General features: G+C 43.2%; 1 pseudogene; it reads right to left on the bottom strand.

Annotated features, from left to right (window-relative positions):
* Positions 1-4,544: 4,544 nt before the first annotated feature.
* LOC124778048 lies at positions 4,545-4,662 on the bottom strand (annotated as a pseudogene).
* Positions 4,663-5,279: the final 617 nt, after the last annotated feature.

Below are 5,279 nucleotides of genomic sequence, written 5' to 3'. Positions count from 1 at the left end.
GGTTGTAAAAACTCTGCTAACTGTTTTTGTTATATTCTTGGTGAATTTGTGATTAAAAAACACCAAAGAAGCATTACAGACTTTGTGAAAAAGGTTTATTTATCATACTTTGGATCTAAACTTGGTGATCAAGATAAATCTTGGACACCGTATAAGGTATATTATGTGTATGTTGAAGATCTGAGAAAATGGTCCAAAAAGGAGAAAAAAGTCGTTAGATTTGCTGATCCTATGATACTGAGGGAGCCAAGAAACCATTCCGGTGATTGCTACTTTTGAAGTGTTGATATTACTGGTTATAATTCGAAGAACAAGAAAGTAATAAGCTACCATAACCTCCCGTCCACCATCCGACCAGTAGAGCATGGTGTAGATTTGCCAGCTCCTGAACCACCAGATGATTTAAATTCTATTCCAACAGAAATATTTTCTGATGTACAATCTGATTTAGATGAACCAGATGATGATGAATTCCATTGCAAAACAGAAAGTCTAGAGCTCAAATTGTTTACTCAGACTGAGCTTAACGATTTGTTTAGGGATCTGGATTTAACTAAAGAAAAAGCTGAATTGCTTGGATCTAGAATGAAAGAAAATAACTCATTGGCAGTTGGAACCAGCATAGTATTTTCAACAAAAAGGTGATTTAGTGTACTGCTCAGACATTCCTGGTCTGATGAATGAGTTTGGTATTGAATACAAAAAGGAAGACTGGAGGCTGTTTATTGATTCATCCAAAACTAATGGCGGAAAAACGCTACCAAGGCCGCTGGAACACCAACATGATGGGGGACTATTGTTGGTCACTTCACAGAAAAGTTCAGCAAGCCACTCATCGTAGAAAAAGCTACACAAAAAGCCCCCCAAAAAAAAAAAAGAGAAAGAAAATACAAACCAGTTCCAGCTGACAAGTGAAACTTCTATTAACACATATCATTGTTTTAAGCAGCTTACTGTAAATGCATACCATGCTTATGTTGTAACAAAGAGATTCATTAATTTCCCCGTTTACCGTATAGCATAGGATTTTTATACTATATGATAAAAGGCATATTGATCGAAAACTGTGGGTGATACAGAAAAACTAATGCTAAATTTGGATTCAGCTCATAACAACCTATAAAGATCAGCTATCAAAGTAGCAAAAGTTTCTTAAAAAAAATTTCATTGGCCTGTGTTATCCTTCATACGGTCCCAATATGGTCCAATCCGATTTTCGTCTCTATCTCAAACTTCAAGAACACCTTCAAGGACTCCACTTTGGTAGCGAAAAAGCAGTGCAAGCAGAGATGAGGTTCTGGTTCGATCAGTAAAGTCAAACCTACAGGGACCGTATCAAAACGGTGTCTCCTTGGGAAAATATGTTCGCCGCCAGGCTGACTATGTTGAGAAGTAAATATGTAGACATGGCGAACAGCGATGTAGAGTGTTAATAAAGTTTGTTTTGTTTGGAAAGCTTTACGACTATTCACATAAAAAATTCGGAGGCATTACTTTTCAGGAGGTCATAGTACATAATTTTTATAGGATTCAGGGATTTCAGCTGATTCAGTGTATAAACAGCTTTATTGTGTAACGGCCATAACACTTGCTTTCTTGTGTCTGCATCTGTACCGGTTGCCTTCGAATCTAGAAATGCTTCGTGATAATCGCTGCGATGTCGCCGAGTGTGTATTGAAACAATTTTGATGCTGCGAGCATGCGAAGCAGTTACTGAGTCGAGTGCATCGAGGCTGACGTTGCAGCAGCGCTGTTGGCTGCTAGCTGCTCGATGCTGGCACATCGAAACTTGCTGCTCGCCGGAGGCCTTGTCGCATTTACGCTGCAGCCTCCGTGCTGGCACACTGCTGGTCACGCAAGGGTCTCGCTTCTCGTCGGGTGCCTTTATACTGCGGCTACTCACATCGCTAGTTGAGCGGATTACTTTCAGTGTGTGTGTGTGTGTGTGTGTGTGTGTGTGTGTGTGTGTGAGTGTGAGTGACGGCGTGAAGCGAAAGCGATATTCTCGACATCGTCTGGCAACAATAACATAGTTCATTCACGCTAAAAATGTGGTTACTGAAATCGAGAAATAAGAAGGGGTATTAACGCATCCTTTGAATGTAGCCAGTCTACAATGCAGATACTTTCACTGGTTCTAACAATATCTCAAAAATTATCCAGAGATATTTCTCAGACAGTTACGAGTATCGCAAAAAATTCTGCAGTATTATTTAGCCAGAACAGTTAAAGATACGAAAATTCAACCAACATTATTAATGCAATTTCTGTGGGAGAGCGATTCGTAAGACTACTGAGTCTGAGGTACTTTTTCCTCAGTTTTATCCACATCTACTTCACGTACTACAGCGGCAACTTTCAGATTTTCGTAATGCTATTCTTTCGAGAAAATAAGGAAAAGATCGATTAGGTGAAGCAGAGGAACTAATTGCCAGACATTATTACACTTCACATTGTCCATCATGAACAGGTTGTGATAATGTGTATGCGTCCAGTCCTAGATAGGCTTGCATCCAGAAGAGGCTAAAATAAGTGCCTGTTTAAAATCGTTGTTCTCACTCTAGAAATTATCTAATATGCCCTCACTAACGTTACCGTCTCTGTGTAGTGGTTTCATTGATAGGATTCCGTGAAAACGCAGTCTACAAAGGCGAAAGCTTACAAAACGTCCCCTACAATATTGCTCTAGTGTTTGAGATAGATACCAAATAGGACCATCAGGGGTTGTTGAAGATATAATAATAGGGTTAAGGCCAGTGGTTCGACATTTGTTCACTCCATGAGAGAGTGTCACGGAGATGTAGAAAAACCTGAGTTGGTAGATCCTTGAAGAAAAACGAAAACTATATGTCTTTTCAAGTAGGCTACCAGTATCAAGGGAATATTCTAGAAATATAAGAGAATATGGCTCTTACACTGATAGCTAAAACAAGATTAAACTAATTGCAGTTTGCAGATGTAGATCTAGAAGCAGACGTATGCTTTGTGAGAAAGTACGTAAGTGAGGTGCATCTCTCTGAACAACGGCGCTTCTGGAGTGCCTTTCAAGCAGCCAATCGTAGCTCTGGTTTGACTGGCGGCCGTGATCGTTGCTGCAAACATAAACCTCTTGATATCACTGTCTGCCGAGGAACTTAGCGTGCACCAGAGCGAGCGGCCACTGTTCTGTTAAGACTCGCTGAGTCAGTTTCATCATCGCCAGAACATGCCGGCGAGGTGGCATCATAAATGCACCCTTGAGCCGTGAGATAGCAGCATAAACACACCCTTAGCAGGTACGTGTCCTACCACGTCGTTTCTCGCTGCTAGCTGGCAAGCCCCGGCGGTGTCCAAACAAATCCACTGACTCTAACTGGTGCATTTAACCCGCACCAGTGCTGCTTACCCCAGTGCCTGGTATGACCCTAGCGAGGCGATGATATCAAGCTGCTTTGTGTGTAGAGCAACGATCAGTCCTCAAACATGACCTGCGATTGACTGTTGAAGATCACTTCAGAAGTGCTGTGTTTCACTGCATCATTTTTCGCGGTTTCTGGTAGTCCATAGATCTGCTTGTATATTTTCATCAAAATGCACGCTCTGCAACCTCGGTGAAGTGCATAGCAGTGGGTGCTTCACATTGTACAACTTCAACGCAAATTATGCTAATTATTTTCGGTCGATTCTTGAAATATTAAGCAGTTCTGGTTCAATAATATTTAAGACAAACTGAGAATTTTCTTACGACATTATTAACTGTTTAAAAAAAGTGCTGTGGATAACTTCTGATCTCTTTGTAGAGCTGATTAAGCTATCTGCAGGGTGGACGATCGGTATTCAAAATATGCGTCCACACGTCTTTTTCTTTCTCATTGCCAATAACCACATTTTTGGCGTGAAGGAACGACAATTATCGTCGTCAGATGATGTATGGAACATAGTTGTTTTGTTTCAGAAACTGCAAGTAGTCCACACAACTAGCGATGTGAGCAGCTGTAGGGTAAATGTACCTGGCAGGAAACCTAGATGCTCTGCTACCAGCGAGTACCGATGTGGTTGCAACGAGGCTGCAGTATAAGCGTACTCTTTACATCAGGGACGCCCAAACTTTTAGCTTGCCTGGGCCACACTGGAACAAGACGTGGATTTCTGCTCTACTCATAACTTTACAATAAGAATAAAGCACTCCGTCTTCAGGCCACAAGTGGCCCATCGGGACCATTCGACCGCCGTGTCATCCTCAACTGAGGATGCGGAGCCGGCCGCTGGTGGCCGAGCGGTTCTAGGCGCTTCAGTCTGGAACCGCGCGACCGCTACGGTCGCAGGTTCGAATCCTGCCTCGGGCATGGATGTGTGTGATATCCTTAGGTTAGTTAGGTTTAAGTAGTTCTAAGTTCTAGGGGACTGATGACCTGAGATGTTAAGTCAAATGGTGCTCAGAGCCATTTTTGAGGCTGCGGATAGGAGAGGCGTGTGCTCAGCACAACGCTCTCCGGTCATTATGATGGTTTTCTGTGCCCGCAGCCGCTAATATTCGGTCGAGAAGCTGAGTGTACCCTGCAAAACGGCAACAGTGCATGGCGACCCACAAGGTTACCTACCCAAGTGCGGGCCACGCCCGACAGCGCTTAACTTCGGTGATCTGACGGGAACCGGTGTATCCACTGCGGCAAGGCCGTTGCCACAATAATAATAACTGCTGAGAGAAAAAAAAAGAGAATGGACCATTCAGAGAACAGCATCGTGTTGTCAGAGATTCTGATTGAAAATATTCAAATATTATTATCAACTACAGATAAGTGTTTTTATTTTTTATTTTATTTCATTTTATTTTTTTTTATTTTTATATATTTTTTTTTTTTACGATCTTGTGTCAGATGATCACTTTTTGGGCTGCACAGATACTTGGTTTGGACCGTGGGTTGGGTCGGACTCCCCTCCTTTAGATACTAACTCGTGATCGACTGTGCAGCCGGCCGCGGTGGCCGAGTGGTTCTAGGCGCTTCAGTCCGGAACCACGCGACTGCTACGGTCGCAGGTTCGAATCCTGCCTCGGACATGGATGTGTGTGATGTCCTTAGATTAGTTAAGTTTAAATAGTTCAAAGTTCTAGGGGACTGATGACCTCCGATGTTAAGTCCCATAGTGCTCAGAGCCATTTCGATCGACTGTGCAGACTACAGACTGTCGCCCTCCAATGCCCCTCTGCCGCGCCAGCCCTCAGGAAGGACCCCGCCCACAGAGCGGACTGCCTGTCGGAGGCTGTGACTACTGCGGCGGACTGCTGCAACTTATGGGCG

Source organism: Schistocerca piceifrons, chromosome 2, assembly GCF_021461385.2.
Source record: "Schistocerca piceifrons isolate TAMUIC-IGC-003096 chromosome 2, iqSchPice1.1, whole genome shotgun sequence".
NCBI classification, from domain to species: Eukaryota; Metazoa; Arthropoda; class Insecta; order Orthoptera; family Acrididae; genus Schistocerca; species Schistocerca piceifrons.
Note: the sequence above shows the minus strand (reverse complement) of the source record. Positions and strands in the feature narration are given on the sequence as shown.